At 45.5% G+C, this 18,043-nt stretch overlaps 1 protein-coding gene across 1 annotated transcript in view; it reads right to left on the bottom strand.

Annotated features, from left to right (window-relative positions):
- The window catches only part of LOC144679595 (annexin A5-like), a 131,830-nt gene extending 118,984 nt beyond the window's left edge, over window positions 1-12,846 (bottom strand). The window contains exon 1 of the mRNA XM_078540150.1: window positions 12,772-12,846. The gene's annotated coding sequence lies outside the window, so the exon portion shown is untranslated. The remainder of the gene's footprint in view (window positions 1-12,771) is intronic.
- Between the last annotated feature and the right edge of the window lie 5,197 nt (window positions 12,847-18,043).

Genomic DNA, 18,043 nt, shown 5'->3' with positions numbered 1-18,043 from the left:
GGCACCATATTTAAAAGGCACATGGACAGCCCTTTACTAACGGCAAGAATGAAAGGGTGAGTAGGAGAAGGCAGCAAGCCACAGCTCCCCACTTCAGCGACGCATCCCTGGAGACAGCTAGGAAAGGTGGGATGTCCTCTTCCCCAGGGATGGCTTCAGGAGGCCATCCCAGCTGACCACTGTGGCCTGGGAGCAGGTAGCCGGGGTGATCAGCACCAATTGGGGTGGGGAGGAGGACCACCCTGCAGTGCAGGAAAAGGGTCAATGGTTTAATCCGTGCCACTAGGATAGGTGAACCTTCTACCCTTACAACCCACCTCACCACATCTGCCTTTGTCTCATGGGACCTGGGTGTCACTGGCAAAGCCAGCATTTCCCTTTCCCATCCCTAAATGGCCTTGACAATGTGGTGGGCTGCTGTTTCTAGAACTCCTGCAGTCAATGTGCATGCTATTTGCGAGGGAACTGCAAGGTTTTAATGCAGCCACAGTGAAGACACAGTGGCCAACTGCAAGTGCTGCTGCTCCAATGCATCTGCTGCCCTTGTCCTTCTAGCTGGTAGAGCTCACGGGGTTGGAGGGTGCTGTCCCAGGTGCCTTGCTGAGTTGCTGTAGTGCATCTTGTACATGGTACATACTGCTGTCACTGTGGAGGGACTGAATGTTAAGGTTGCTGGATGGGGTGTCAAGCAAGCAGCCTGCTTTGTCGTGGATGGTGTCCATCTTCCCAAGTGCTCTAGGAGCTGCACTCATTCCGGCAACTGGAGACTATTCCTCACTTATGTCATTCATATGGTGCTTGGGTTTTGATGAGTCACAGGGTCAGTTAGCAGTAACAGAATTAGCAGCCTACAACCTGCTCTTTCATTATACATGCTCACAATCCATCTATCTGTCTCTATGCATGAGAAGGTGGCCCACAGCAGGATGCACAGAGAGAAAATGGGAGGAGGGATGCCTGAGCTTCAGCCCCTCACACAATTTGAACAGCAGGCTGCCGAGCTGACAGGGGAGGACTGTGACTGTGCCTGTGCTGGTGGTGAGGTCAGCATTCCCCAACCATCTAGTGAGGAAGCATGCATAATCCAGACCACCCTCAGAAAACCAAGATGATTGATAAGTGCAACATTTGAGCCAACCTAGGCAGTTACTCATTCTCTCTTCTCTGCACTCTAGGTGCCAAAAGTAAGCCTAGCCTCCAGGACACCTCAAAAGGAAGACGAGGGCTACTTCACGCCCGTACAGCCGTCACAGTGTTCACCGTCACTCTCCATCAGAGACACACACCTCTGTGGGTCATAGATCTAGTTTAGGCTCAGGCTCACACTCTGGTTGTCACCTCGTAGACCCTTGTCCACAGCAGGCGGAAGTAGTGACAGCCAAGGTCTCTGGCAGTTGGAGGACTGCTGAAGAAGAGACCCTTGCTATGTCTGAATCAGATAATAAGCCTCTGGAAGTGGCCATGGAAAAGATACTGGGGTATCAAAGAGGCACAGGGGGACATCAGGCAGAGGTGTCAGAGGCCTTCAACAGAGTGACTCAAAAGACAGAGGAGAGAATCCACATGCTCTCTGACGTCAATGCTCCAGCATGTGAGTGCATGGAAGTCTCCATGGGAAGGATGGTGGACACCATGGAGTCCTTGGTCTAACAGAATGCACATTTTCTGCCAGATATGAAGAGTGGAGGAGGGCATGCCAGGAGCAGCATCAGGCATACCAGAAAATGAGGTGTCAACCTGGTGAAGCTACAACACAGGACTACTTGCATGCCAAACAGTGTAAACATCAAGCGATAGACAAGTGATCGCACAACCACTGGATCAGATCTAAGCTCTGCAGTCCTGCCACATCCAGTTGTGAATGGTGGTGGACATGTAACAACTCACAGCAGGAGGAGGCTCCACAAATATCCCCATCCTCAATGATGGAGGAGCCCAGCACATCAGTGCAAAAGATAAGGCTGAAGCACTTACAACAATCTTCAACCTGAAGTGCCGAGTGGATGATCCATCTCGGCCTCTTCCGGGGGTCCCCAGCATCACAGATGCCAGTCTTCAGCCAATCCGATTCACTCCACATGATATCAAGAAACAGCTGAAGGCAATATTCTGAAAATAGTACAGAAGGCTTGTGCTCCAGAACTTGCCGTGCCCCTAGCCAAGCTGTTCCAGTACAGCTACAACACTGACATCTACCTGCTAATGTGGAAAATTGCCCAGGTATGTCCTGTACACAAAAAGCAGGACAATTCCAACCTGGCCAATTACTGCCCCATCAGTCTACTCTCAATCATCAGTAAAATGATGGAAGGGGTCATCAACAGTGCTATCAAGTGGCACTTGCTTATCAATAACCTGCTCACTGACGCTCAGTTTGGGTTCCGCTTGACCACTCAGCTCCTGACCTCATTACAGTCTTGGTTCAAACATGGACAAAAGAGCTGAACTCCAAAGGTGACACGAGAGTGACTGCCCTTGACATCAAGGCAGCATTTGACTGAATGTGGCATCAAGGAGCCGGAGCAAAACTGAACTCAATGGGAATGAGGGGATAAACTCTCTGCTGATTGGAGTCACACCTAACACAATGGAAGATGGTTGTGGTTGTTGGAGGTCAGTCATCTCAGTTTCAGGACATCGCTGCAGGAGTTCCTCAGGGTAGTGTCCTTGGCTCATCCATCTTCAGCTGTTTCATCAATGTCCCTCCTTCCATCATAAGGTCGGAAGTGGGGAAGTTCGCTGATGATTGCACAATGTTCAGCACCATTCGCGACTCCTTAGATACTGAAGCAGTCCATGTCCAATGCAGCAAGGCCTGGACAATATCCAGGCTTGGGCTGACAATTGGCATTTATGCCAAACAAGTGGCAGGCAATGACCATCTCCAGCAAGGGAGAATCTAACCATTGCCCCTTGACATTCAATGGCATTACCATCGCTGATTCCCCCACTATCAACATACTGGGGGTTACCATTGAACTGGACTAGCCATATAAACACTGTGGCAAAACAGCAGGTCAGAAGCTAGGAATCCTGTGGGAGTAACTCACCTCCTGACTCCCCAAAGCCTGTCCACCATCTACAAGGCACAAGCCAGGAGTGTGATGGAATACTCTCCATTTGTGTGGATGAGTACAGCTCCCACAACGCTCAAGATACCTGAAACCATCCAGGACAAAGCAGTCTGCTTGATTGGCACCCCATCCACAACATTCACTCTCTCCACCACTGACACACAGTGGCAGCAGTGTGTACCATCTACAAGGTGCTCTGTATGGTCTCACCGAGGCTTCTTAGACAGCACCTTCCAAACCTACAACCACTACCATCTAGAAGGACAAGGGCAGCAGATAGATGGGAACACCAACACCTGGAAGTTCCCCTCTAAGCCACTCACCATCCTGACTTGGAAATATATCGCCGTTCCTTCACTGTTGCTGGGTCAAATTCCTGGAACTCCCTTCCTAACAGCACTGTGGGTGTACCTACACCACATGGACTGCAGCGGTTCAAGAAGGCAGCTCACCACCACCTTCTCAAGGGCAACTAGGGATGAGCAATAAATGCTGGCCTAGCCAGTGACGCCCACAGCCAATAAGTGAATAAAAAAAAGATATGCACTTGGACCTGCACTCCATCGCCCTAGCCATGGGTGAGCTTCTGGGATAGCTCAGGACACCTCAACCTCCCTCCAAGTGTCCCTTCTGCTCATGGAGTCAAGGAGGGTCCCTCAGGCACCCAAAGGGTGGTGGAGCGTCAGGCGGACACTGCGGGTGCATCCATCCAAGACACTCCTAGGGTGTGCAGGTGACCCCATCAGCTCCAGCTGCTCAAGCCGTGAAGGATGCACCTGCCTCTGAGCAGGAGACCCAAAGCAGGTCAGCGTCCTTCAGAGAGGAAGGGTCGTGAAGGCTCGAAACGTTAACTGATTTCTTCTCCACCGATGCTGCCAGACCTGCTGAGTTTTTCCAGGTAATTCTGTTTTTGTTTCAGCATCCTTCAGGCCTTGGACCTCCAGAGTTGCCCACCAAAGTCATTACAGATACAGGGTCATGGTAGTCAGCCAGCTGCCTCAACCTCTGCTGCGGATGTCAGGGATGCACCTAAATGTAGCGCTAGAGTAAGGAAAATTAAGAAATTTGAATTAACACTGGTGGCAAGAGTGTACAATCATTGTATGTGTGTATATATATATATATTATATATATAGATATATATAGATATATGTTAGCTTGCACTGATTGGAAGTCTACTGGATTCATTCTTGTTGCTAGTTTTTTTAATGGTCACATGCACTCCACCCTTTCCAGGGGGTACCAAGGATGGATCTTCCTCCCCCTAATATATGGTTGCACATGGAGACATTGTTCTTTGACAAGGGTGATGACTGCCATGTGTGAGAGGCCTCCCATTCACACTAATACACTTGTCTCCACTGCCTTCGAGACTCTACGGAGAGACCTTGTCATTATGGAAAGACTAACCAAATGAAATCTTGTCAGGTAGGTCCATTACCCCGGGAGGATGGAGGTCTGCAGTCGCAACTTGTCTGCCATTGACCTGTATGCCCCTTATAGATATCCCCCTCCATCCCTCCCTTTTCTTCTAACCCTGACTGGAGCCAATGGCGAATGACTCAGGGTGAATGGTAGCTCTGCACCTTGCTGAGTTTTCAGTGATTTGAGAACTCTCTGGGCCAGACCTGCTGCCGCGTAGCCTTCACCAGCCTGTGAGGATTTGTAAAGCAGAAAGCTCTCATACAGTCTCCACATGATTGTGACAGTTTTCCTTTTGTTGTCCAGTTGTGCTGACCTTCAGCTCCACCCACCTGAGCAGATCCTTCCCCCCACCTCAATGTTTTGCAGTTGGACATCAAAGGCGTTGCCTTGGTGTTGAATTGCCTCTGTCTCAGGATGGTGCATTTCACATAGCAGACTGTCTCCACCACCTTTTATCCACCTCCTTTCACCCACTAATATACCCCCATCGCCATCAACCTCCCCCCCCTCCCATGTCACCATCATTCCCCTCTCAGTAACCCTTGAGCACCCACCTCCAATCACCCTCGACACTATCACCGTCAACTTGGACTTGCCTTCACTCCCCACTGAGTCCACACCAGTCACTGTGTCTATGCCCATCCTGATCCTCACCACTTCCATAATCTGTGCCACAATCCTTGCCCCCTCAATGACCATCCAGATGAAAACCATACCCACCATACCCACCTTGATCCTACCACCCTAGCGTATACCAATTCCCCCTCTCACAGTCTCCAACCCCTCCTATCATCAGCACCGTCTGTTCTCTTCCCGAGGATTCCAACATTGACCCAGCCAACCCCTCCCTCTGAAACACTCTGCCCCACCCTCCTTTCCTCTGAAACACTCTGCCCCACCCTCCTTCCCTGCTCACTTCCCATCTTCTCCTCATGCCTCCCTCCCTCCTCCCTCCCCCTTCCCCTTCATGCTTTCCTTCTATACCCCCTCACTCCGCCCAACCCCCCCTTTTGCTTCTTCCATTCACCCCCCCCACCTCGTACCTTCCACCCACCACCCCCACTTCGTCTCCTGCAGACCTCACACCCTTTGTGTCTTCCGTACACATTATACCTGCGGTCAGGTCCAGTGGTGTAGGCAGCATCGACTGTAAGGTAAGTGCTCTAAAATTCTCCCTTGCTGGGTGCAGGCCACATTTGTGCAGTCAGGTAACAGAATGGCGTAAATTCCCACTGGCAGGGCGGAAGATTTGATGGAGGTGCATGATTCTGGTCCTTTGGGGTTTTAATGAGCATGCATGAGACGCAAAATGGGTTTCCACTGAGCTTCAGTGGGAAAGTCGACCCACCATCAGCCCGCCATGAAAGTTGGGAGAGGAAGATCCCAACTTCATTTCCTGATGTAAGGAAACCAATATTTTATATTCCGCCAATCTTTCCTCCCCCACCTGCCACAAATCCCGCTGATGGCAGGAGGGGACAATACTGCCCTACACCTCCATCCAGACAGGATCAACATTGTCACTGGATCCAAATCATTGCTTTTTAGTAGTGACTGGAACTCAATGGAAAGACACTGAAAAGGGTGAATGAACAATAGACCCAGGGTTTCAAATGCTCGATTCCTCCAAATAATGTAAAAGAACACAAGTCAATAAATCCAATGCATACGGACATTTGAAGTTTCATGAATCAATATGTTGGAGTGAATTTCCACACTGTTTCTGGATCTCTTACTATATGCCAGAGCAGCATAAGAATTTTCTTGTACAAGGTAAGCACGCCATTTCTGTCCAACTTTCACATTTAAACAGTTTCCTCCAACTTCCCAGTGGCACTGCAGCTCATCCACAATATGCCTGGAAAGTCGCCAATGGTTTTATTTGAATATTGAGTGAGAGCCAGTAACAAGAAGAGCACCCAGACTTCCTGGTGTAGGAACACTGCTGCGGTCAGTCTAACTTGGAAAGAGTTCAGAAAGGTGCAGCAGTTGTCAGGATCAACTGTTCAATGTGGAAGTGAGAAGTCCTTGAGAAAGAAGCCGTTGGAATCTTAAAAATTCTGTTTTCTGCAGGTAGTAAACAATGTTTAAGGCAGTATTTCTTTTTCTATTCTGCCTACAAGACACCTGCACTTGGATTGCATTGCACAGAGTTGGACCATCCCCCAAGAGTTTGTTGGCCCCTTCACTGACGTCCGGGAGGATTTGAAGATCTGGCCTGGTGCTATGGCCCTGCTGACACATATGGTGCCTGGGTAGTCACAATTCTGTGCAAGTAATACAAATGAGCTGATGGAGGAAATTTATGTCCAATGGTTGGTACAACAATTGTTTTTAAAAGTCCAACAAAGATATAATAATGGGCCATAACTTCTAAGCTCCCCAGCGTCGGATTGCGGGGGGTACCCCACAGATATGCTGGGGAACCCTTCTTGGAACTTCACAGGTAAGGGTTTGCATGGCAATGGCCCAAAAGCGCAAACTTTCCCTGGGCAATTGCCCTGCTCTAGAAACCATTTGAAAATACAATTTAAATTGCAAACTTTGGTTGCTTCTGATTGTTTCACATCAATAATTACTCAGAAAAAGTTAGAATAATTAAAACCTCTTCTAACTTCTGGGTACTATTGTAAAAACCCAGACTGATCGCCCCAGAGGACTTCCCCACACCCCAACCACCCAGGGGACTGCCCCCACACCTCCAACCCCCCCAGGAGGCTCCCCCACACCCCTGACCCCCCACACCCCCGGCCCCCCCAAAGGATTCCCCCCGCACCGCCGACTAACCGCACCCTCACAGTATTCCTCACCTCCCAACCCCCACAATGGGATTTCCCTACCCGTGGGCCCAACTCTGACTCCCACACCCATCTGAGGCCCAACTCCCCCACTAGGACCTGACCCAACAACACATCCCCCCCGCACCTGACCCGACCAGAAACCCCCAACCCCCCTCCGCAGGCCTGACTCCACCCAACCCAACATCCCCCACCCTACAGGCCCAACCCAACCCAACCCTCCCACCACCCCCCAAGGGTCCGACCCCCACCCCAGCCCCTGCACCAAGGCCTGAACCCCCCACAATCTGACCTGGCCCTCACCCCCCAATCCGACCCCCGCACCACCCCCACCAAGGTCCCATCTCCTCCCTCCAAGGTCCAAGCGCGCCCCCCCCACCACCCCCAAACCACCCCCCTCCCTCCCACCGAGGTCTGTCAAGGACATTTAAATTTCACTGAGATCTTTAACTTACCTGGTTTATGGCAGCTAGTGCCAGAATTACAAGGGGGCATGTCCTCCTTCACTTTGACAGAGCTGTCCTTCAACGCTGTGTGGGGGATGTGCTGCCTGGGTATTGCCCGGCCTGAGTTGGAAGGTCGGGTGAGATAGGATCAGAAGAAAAATCCCATAAGTATTTGGGCACTGAATGACAATCCAATGTTGATTGCCATTCCGAGGAAGTTACAGTCCAATGTTGTGGAAATTCCATGCTGAGGGATACAAGGGTGAAGACGTAATGATGGCTTTTATTTCAGCATTGAGGCCAATAGAATGTTGTAATGGTCAATAACAGAGGTAAGATAAGGTGTGGGACTGCTGATGAATGGAGAATTGGGATTGCATTGAAGGTACCACAGTGAGATGAGTTGATCACAAACTCCTATGATTCCAAAAGGGGATGTGTTGCTTCCTGTTTCTCTTCCTCCTTCTCCTCTTCTTATTCCTCCTCCTCTTCCTCCTCCTCCATCTTCTCCTTCTTCCTCAGCTGTTCACTGTGCACCTGTGGCAAAGGCTGCACCTTCACAATAGGGAGGTTTTGCAGAATTCAGCAGACCAAGATAAATCATGACAGGTGCTCTGCTATATACTGTAGGGCTCCACCAGATAGGTGCAGGAAGCAGAAGCATTGCTTAAGCACCCCATTGGTCTGCTCGATCACATTCCACATGGCAGCATGGCTCTCATTAGGTGCATTCTGCCCATGTGCGTTTGTTTGTCATGGACCAGGTGGTCAATGGATAGCTCTTGTTCCCCAGTAGCCAGTTTCTCTTGGTGACTCAATACAGATGGTACCAGGAGCTGCCACAGAATAAAGGAATCATGACTGCTGCCAGAACACCGGGCACTGAGCTGCATGATGTGCTGAATATGGTCACATAGCAACTGGACAGTGAAGGGAGTGGAACACTTTCTGATTGTGATACATCCCCGAATTTACATGCGGTGCCCACAGAGTGATGCATGTGAACTCAATGATTCCCTACACCATAGGACAGGTTGCTATCCTGGTGCTTGCTCTACCTGTTTCTCTCCATCAACAGAGAATATAATGTGTTCATCCTTCTTTGCACATTGAGCCTCAGGGACCTCTCTTATACAAAAGTGGATGGCAAACTGGAAAATATTGCAAATTTTGTCTGCTCATGCCTGGAAAAAGTCCGACACAAACAAAAATCAAGATTATGGTCATCGTCATAAGAACAAAAAAAAGGAGCTAAAGAGAGCCATTTGGCCCTTCAAGCCTGCTCCACCGTTCAATAAGATCATGGCTGATCTTTTACCTCAACTCCACCTTCTCAGGCTATTTCCATACCTTTTAATCCCCTTAGTATCCAAAAATCTATTGATTTCTGTCTTATATTCAATGGCTGATCTTCCACAGCTCTCTGGGGTAGAGAATTCCAAAGATTCACAACCCTTTAAGTGAAGACATTTCTCAACTCATCTGTGCTATGAGGCTGCAGCTCTGCAAAGTTGCAGGTTTCATTGAGCACCTACTTTGTGAAGTGGAGACACTGTTCTTCGCTGAGGCTGAGATCAGAGATTTGCTCCCTGTAGACCATGGATGGATATGACCTTCCGCTGCGAGCCCTTCTCACCCTCCACCTCCTCCCTCTTTGGACTTTTCTGTGTCATCTCTGCTCTTTCTCCCTGTCATGTTGCAAGCCAAGGCGAATAGAAACTATAGCACCAACGACTGGGAGCAAGTGGTCTGAGCAGAGCCGTTGAAGGCAGAACTAAGCCCTTCATTATGTGCCGCACCATTTCCTGTTGTCTTCAGCAACTTTAAATAATAATGCAAACCAGCAGCTATTCCTACTATCTCAGCAGCAGCCAGTAGAAATCAATCAGCAATTAACCTGAAAGTAGTTGATGGTCCCTTTAAATAACTCTGGTGGGTGGTCCTTCCTGCTGCTGAATGTATGTCCAGCTGTATGAGATTAAGAGAGGGCATTTGATTGGAGCATTCAGGTTGAAGGTGGCACCATTGGTGTCAAATCAACATTGCATGCTAACTGAAATCACCATCTGCTTGCTCTGTATACTTCCACTACACATTCCTGGCTCTCACACAAATGGCCATTTTAGAAAAGTGCAAAGGAAGCATTTTTTCAGGCTGACATTGAAGATACCTAGGGAGCCTGATGGCTGCTGAAATCCAGGTGTCAGTGTTTCTCTCCAGTTATCAGAAACCCTCATCAAACAGTGAACAAATTATTATTTGGAGACTTCTGGGCAGCTGCCACACATTGCAAACACAGAATGACAGACTAATGCTCTTCCAAAAGATCTGCTGAGTCCTAGTGCTACACGTATATGAAGGTTCCACCTTTTTGAATTCGTCTCATAGAATGGCTGTTAATTTCAGTTCATTCGTTACTGATACCAAGCTTGTAATAACATGTTGATATCGCTATCATCAACTCTGAAATTAAAGCACTAACTTTGAATGAAATGAACTGCACTCCATCTAATACATCAAACATTACTGGCTTTGAAGTTGCTGATGTAAAGTTCTCCATATCAAAAGGAAGGCAAATAAAAGCACCCAAAAGCAGTCAATGTCAACACCGAAATGATAACAGGGCAACTTAAATTTATATTGTATGACTGTGCAATTTATGTGTGACAAATGCAAATGAACAACACACATGTACACACATATATATGCACTCATGGAATATATACATGCAAACACATATATAAAGTTTGTGAAGTTGAGGAAGGTGTTTGACTAAAAGGTCCCTGTGATTATTCATTGCTGGCTCACATATGAAATAACTACAAAAGTCTGCTTGAAGCTTTGGTGCTTTTCCCTAAAATATTTTCTATTCCTTTCCTAAAGGCTGTGACTCGTGCAAGACTCTCCTCCATTTCCACTGGTGCCAAGGGTTCAGTTGTATTGGTGTCAATACTCCATTGGAACCATGCCTAAGTGGTAATTCTTCATGTGTAAGCTTAAATATTGAGTAGTTTTAGGCTTTTTCCTGTAGTGGGAATCAAAGCAGGGCCTGATGCTGTCTTACCTGGCATTTATAAACACACCAGTCTCTATTTTAACTCACTCAAAACTCATTCACTTACACAAAGTTAAAATTAAGCCAGTATGGCAGCGCCACCAGGAGCAATGGCCACTTCCAGTATTGCACTTGGGCCTCCACCAGGGATCATCACTGGGTCACTGGATAAAGTGAGTGGGGTGGGATGCAAGTAGCAGAGAGTGGGTGCTAGCGAGGGTGGGGGAGGGGGAAAGGTGTCCTAAGCAAGGTCAGGAGGGCAGCTTTCCACAGGCCCCTCTTCCCAATGCTGGGCCTGTAGATTGGATAGACAGTGCTTGAGAAACAGGGACCCCCTCTAGGTGACTAGGCCACAGGCAAACCCAATAGGCTTTGCTGGGCAGTGAGTTCCCTGCAGAATGCTGATAGAATACCAGCTACAGCAGGATGAGGCCTTTAATTGGTCCTTAAGTAGCTACCAAAGGGCCTCAATATGTCTCCAGGCAGTAGGACCATCCTTGACCCTTCCTGCCTGGAGCTTGATCAGAGGGAGCCAGGAAGGAAGAGGGATCTCTACCCCACACCTTCCCACCTGATCAAACAACTGCTACCTCTAAAGCTGCCTGCGGGGAGAAATGGGCATTAAATTCCGCCCACTGTGTCTGTCTCAATAAAAATAACTTGGAATTTCCTTGGAGCTGTTCCTACTTTGCCATCATAACTTTTCCCTAGGTATATGGAAACCCTGTCTGCACATGTGAATAAATTAAATATCAGGAAGACTGAAACCATTGTCCCCAATCCTCACTCCAAAATCCATTCACTAACCACTGACTCCATCCCTCTCCCTGGCAACAGTTTGAGATTAAGCCAGTCTATTCACAACCTTGGTGTCACGTTTGATTCTGAAATTAGTTTCCAACCTCATAGGCGCGCTATCACTAAGACTGCCTATTTTCACCTCCATAACAACATTTGACTTTTCCCCTGTCTCAGCTCATCTGCTGCTGCTCAGGCACTGTCCTTATTATGCATGCTTGGCTGAGAGCCCAGGCCAAGAATAGCATGAGCTCAGCAGGGATTCTGTTTGGACAAGTAAAGTGAATTGTCACTTTGCTTGATTGAGATCTTTAAGTGCTTATAATAAGTTGTTCTTCCTATGATCTCTTTTGTCAATGTCTCAATGTTTATTTGAACAAGATTAAGAGGTGTGAAGTGCTTGAAGCCTCTGTTATTGCTATTTTAATGTTTTATCTGATTAGCACTTTGATATTGTTGTAGGAACTGCAGTTTTTTTTCAAAGAAGATTTCTGCTTATTTTCTCAGCTAATCCAACTTGCCATTGTTATTACATGACTCATTGATTATGTACATAGTGCATACTGAGTGAATGGGCATGGAAGGGACATGAGTTGACATTGAGTTGACATGGAGAGTATGAGGGGTCATGGGGAGTGCACGGGGGCATGGATAAGACATTTTGAACTTACCTTTCAAAAGATTCCCAAATCCAGACTATGGTTCACAACTCCTCTGAGGGACTATGAGTCAAGGAGACATTGGCCCAACTCCATGAAAATTGCAGGAAGATAGGAGATACCATTGCAAACAATGGAGCTGGCTAGGTCGGGAGTACAGGGTGTGGACTTGCTATTCCCACCCTTATCCCCCACTGGCAAAAGTTGCCAGTGCCAGGAATATAGTGTAAGGTTTAAAATGCAATGACATTTTAAACCTTTCTTTTAGTTCTTCAGCTTCTTTACATTTGAACAATGAAAATTAGATGCAGGCTCCCATCAGAGACAGAAAACATTAACAAATGCAGTTCTTTCACCACCTTAATCACTTACTGTCAGTAATAAGTAAACTTACCTTCTGCAGTATTCACATGTACATAATATTGGTACAGCAAGAACCTAATGTACAGCCACACTACATAACGCATTGATTCTGGAAAACATGCAAAAAATAATTTTGCTTATCATTCACATTACCTGTCACTGCTGGAAAACTTGTGGATAACAGTGGTAGAGAATGCAGCTTGCTTCTAGACAGCCTGCTCTCTGTGTGCACTCCAGGGTTCTCTAACAGAGCAACCAGGCTGCCACACAACAGCTGCTACTGAATTCTTCAGCTGTTTGATGACCATAAAAAGAAATAAAACCAGCAAGAGCAACAAAAAGAAGAAGAGAGTCAAGTATATTGCCAGGTTGTATTCCCAATCCTCACTATCCTCCTTTGCTGGTGTGATTGTAGGCTTCAAAGAGGCTGTATTGAATCTGCCATTAGAGGACTTGTAATCTAAAGTATAATCCTTCAATAGATAAATCATTTCTGTTGTTATCGATGCATCAACTTCTGCCCCAGCACTCATTTTGACCTCAGTTTCTGTGAAGATTGTAATATGAAATCCACATCCTTGGATTTCTGTTGACTCCTCCCTTCATCATCTGACAGAAAGTTGAATCTTGTTCAAACACTAACAAGGTTTGTTTAGCTGTAACATAAATTGCAGCTGGATGTGGTGACTGGTCTCAAATTGTTGTCAGCCAGTGGAAGGAGTCTTCTTTATCGGGCTCTGTATCAATTTCCTTTCCATTCACCTCTGTTAATTACTCTTATAAATTTATTTGTTCATCAAGAACAGCCCCTACAGCTGGATTGGCTGATGATCAGAAGTGTTTACTTTCACACTGTCTGCAACCAAATTATAATGTTTTGAAAAAGCTAGGGCTTGCACTATCTTTACAACAAACTGGGCAAAAGAAAGTAACTTACAATACTGTTATTTCACAACTGAATTCTTTACAAACCATTTACATACATTTATGACCTTTCTAAAAAAGCTTTTATCATTTTATGCAAAAGTGGTAATTAATATACTTGAGGCGATGATTATCCTGCTAATACTGTAATCTTTTACTTGCAAGTAAATGTGATGTTCAATCATCTATTTGCACATTTCTACACCGAAAAGTCTATGAAGGCATCTTTTCTGCCCCCGGAGCACATTAATATTAATGAATTTCCAGATTGTTTCATGCATTTTGAAGATGTGTTACTGTTATGCAGGTTCCAACAAATGATAAAATCATGTGCTAACTTCCATTACAGAAATTGAAAAGACAGCATTGCACGATGCAAATATGTTAATCTCAAATCCACTAATTCTTTGCAATTATTTAACATTAATTTAGTCTTGAGACCTTTTTATCATCTTAACTTGTATCTTTAATTGATTTATGTAAGGTCAGATTCCAGGTGATATGCAGATTATGAACATTAGTAGTACCTCAAGATGTGATGGATTAAATTCTTGAAATCCAGATGTTTTGAAAATGTGCAATAAAAGTGTACAAAAACGATATTCAAACTATCATAGAAAATTGCGCATCAATCATTGAGATGGGACAGAATGAGCTTCATCCATTTTTAATGCCCTGAAATTGTCAAAATTATAAATGGAGAATAAAACTGAACAGATTTACACTGGCCTAGAAAATACTGCAGTGGGGTACCTCATGGTCAGCATTGGGAGTTGCATTTTGTTTTGCCTTTTAATTCCAATTATTTTTGTGCTGCAGTTTGCTGGAAGGGCAAGTTGATAATCCTGCAATGTGGTCAACACAGCATCTGGGATCTTAGAGAACGACGGGACCAATAATCCACCTCCATAATCAATTAAATTTAAAGCTAAAGAAAGAAGCAGACTGAATGGCTGAGAAGGAAATAGGGTGAACCAGAAATACAATAAAAATTTTAAAAATGAAATAAAAGATTGAATGAAGAAAGGGGAAAAAGAGGAATAATAAAAAAATGTAAAATTTAAAATTTAATATTTATAAACCTCTAGGAACAGTTTATTACCTGCAGGAGTAAGACTTTACAGTTTTATTGTACAGTTTCTGCTCTCCAAGCTCCATGGTCCTAATGACGTGAATTATCAACCTTAAATGCCTGTGGTGAGATTAATTTGCTTTTAAGCCGCAAATCCCACAATTTTATGATACACAATAGGGAAGTCTAAAGCAAAATGGTAATTTTTCGGTAGAGCAGCACAAATTGTTCAAATCTGTGATGAAACAGAACTTATGACATCTCTCTTCTTCACCAAATTGCTGGGGGGTTTTTTATGCACTAATAACGGCAGGAACGGTGAGCTCACCATTACTTTGTCAGCAACTTCTGGACCATTGTTATCATCTCAAAATTTCCTACGTTTACTGTGCAAGTCACCCAGTTATTTATACTTTCAATACAGATATCCATATGTCTGGACAAACACTAATATTACAGTAATAATGTTTATCTACTGTCAGTAATGTTATGGTACTAATACCAACATAAAAGTACATGTTCATAAAAGTATGTTAAAAGCATAAAAACGTTACTTCTACTTACACATCTTTCCATTTCACCTCTCTTATCAACCTTTTCTGTCAGATTTAACCTAATAAATTCAATAGGGGCTTCAGGAGGAACTGCTTTACCCAGTGAATGGCTATACGTAGAACCCGCTACCACAGGCAGTAGTTGAGGTGAATAGCATAGATGCATTTAAAGGAAGGATAGATAAACACTAGGCTGCTGCCTTTAGGCCTATTGAGGTTCTTAACTGCTCATTAAGTGGCAGTTAAGGGCTCCGCACCCACTGCCATCAAACATTGGGCAGTGTCAGGTGGGCCAGAGTGCAAAGACTTCTTTTGAAATGGCTTCTTTGAAAAGAAGGGACGGTTCATCAATCGGGGGTGGGGTGCCTTATATGCATCAGGAGCATCTCCCCCTCCGAAGATGTCACCACCCCTCCCACCCATTGTTCCTCCCTGCCTGCCCTCCAAAACCCGGCCCCTACCCCTTCCCCTCTCCCTAGGCCCTCTGATCCCTCCCTGCCCCAAAAGCCCAGGGCTTACCATGGTCACCATGATCTTCCTTCTGGGGCCTCCTTGCAGTCCCAGCAGCAGCCACTACTGAGTTCTGCTAGAGCTGATGACCAATTAGGTTGGCCGACAGCTCTAGAGGGTGAAACTTCTTGTCCACTGTGGGTCAAAAGTCTGATCTTCAGCCTGTTGAGCCAGCTCCCTGTGTGTCATTGATGCAGGGCACCCTTTTTAAAAACTTGGTCCTTTCAGGACTGACTTTCCTTCTGGGGACAGGAAGAGGACGAGCAGTCCATACCACCCCTGCACCCCCCACCCCTGCACCCCTAACCCCACCCACCCCCACAACACCCCACTCCGCCCCACCCCCTCACCCCCACACCCCAGTGTGCCCTGTAAAATCCAGCCCATAGCATCCTTCACATCCACAGGACATTCCAAAATGCTTAACAACCAACTAAGTATTTTTGTAATATAATAGCTGCCAATTTTTACACACCAAACTCCCACAACTAGCATTGTGATAAATTTCTAGATTTGTTTTTGTGATTTCGATTGAGGGATAAATTTTAGCCAGGCCCAATGGAGAACTCCTCGTTTGGTCTTTAAAAAGTGCCATGGGATCTTTTATATCCATCTAAGAAGGAAGACAGAGCCTCAGTTTAACATCTCCTCTGAAAGACAGCATCTCCAATAGGGCAGCACTCCCTCAACACTGCATTGGAGTGTCAATGTGGATCATTTGCTCAACTTTCTGGATAAGGCTTGAACCTAGGATCTTCAGAAGCAAGAGTGCTATCACGGAGTCAAGGTTGACTTCACAATGACAGCAAGAGGGCACACTGGTAGTTGGCACCATATTGAAATTACTGTTGGCACAAAACCAGATCCAATACACAATATATTTTTTTAAAATTTTATATGTTACTGTTCTTACCACTCTAGGTGATTTTACTGATTTATTTCCTCACTGTATCCTTGTGTTACCCTACGGTGCATGTAATTGGTAAGATTGCGAGCTACATAAATTCTACCTCCATTGGTGGTTTCACTTGGCAACAATCTTAATAATAAGGACATAGTTGAAATGGCCTGCTCCTAAAGGAACTATCATTCACAAAAAGTAACTGTTACTTATGAAGTGCTTCCATTTGCACCTCCATGGAATCTATAACACATTCACCACCCTTTACATCAAAATGATGTTTATTACAACACTCTATTGTGACATTAATAGGTATTAATTTTTCATTGTCTTTTGCAGACTTACAGTTTATTTGGCTTTTCAGCTATTCTGTTTAGTGTCTCATACAATGATTGATTTTCAATTCCATCAGCTTTGGATGGCAGGGACCAACTGTGTTGTAGTCAAATTTGCTGACGATACAAAATAGGTAGGAAAGCTCGTTGTGAGGAGGATACAAAGAGTCTGCAAACGCATATAAATAGAGTGGGAAAAAATTGGAAGATGCAGTATAATGTAGGAAAATGTGAGATTGTCCACTTTGGTAGGAAGAATAGGAAAGCAGAATATTATTTAAATGGAGAGAGACTGCACAATGCTACAGCACAGAAGGGTATGGGTGTTGCTGTACATGAATCACAAAAAGTTAACATGCAGACAAGCAAGTAATGAGGAAGACAAATGGAATGTTGGCCTTTATTGCAAGGGGAATGGAGTATAAAAGACAGAAAATCTTGCTACAATTGTACAGAGCATTGGTGAAGCCATACCTAGAGTACTGTCCACAGTTTTGGTCTCTTTACTTATGGAGGGATATACTTGCATTGGAAGCAGTTCAGAGAAGGTTCACCAGGCTGATTTCTGAGATGTAGGGGTTGTCTTAGGAGGAAAGATTGAGTAGGTGGGCCTATACTCATTAGAGTTTAGAAGAATGAGAGGTGATCTTACTGAAACATATCAAATTCTTAGGGGGCTTGACAAGGGAGATGCTGAGAGGATGGTTCCCCTCATGGGGAGCCTAGAACTAGGTGGCACAGTTTCAAAATAAAGGATCTCCCATTTAAGACAGAGATGAGGGTTGTTAGTTTGTGGAATTCTATTCTACAGAGAGCAGTTGAGAATGGATCATTGAATGCACTCAAGGCTTAGTTAGACAGATTTTCACTTGAGAATGGAGCCAAAGGTTAGGCAGGGCGAGGACGGGTAGTTGTTATGGACAGGAGGGGGTTTAATTTCAAACAGCCCTGATTTCTCCTCTCACCACCCTCCGTAAATAGAAAGGTGTTTTTGATTTTTGATTTCCCCCTTTATAAATGGTGGCGTATTTTCCCCAACCCCTCAGTTTTGAAGTGATCCAATCATCTATTAATAACCCCACAGCAAACTCGAGATAGGGTAAAATCAGAGGGTTAGTTTATTTTGCAC

This window comes from Cetorhinus maximus, chromosome 1, assembly GCF_964194155.1.
Source record: "Cetorhinus maximus chromosome 1, sCetMax3.hap1.1, whole genome shotgun sequence".
Classification (NCBI taxonomy): domain Eukaryota; kingdom Metazoa; phylum Chordata; class Chondrichthyes; order Lamniformes; family Cetorhinidae; genus Cetorhinus; species Cetorhinus maximus.
This window is presented reverse-complemented; position numbering and strand designations above follow the sequence as displayed.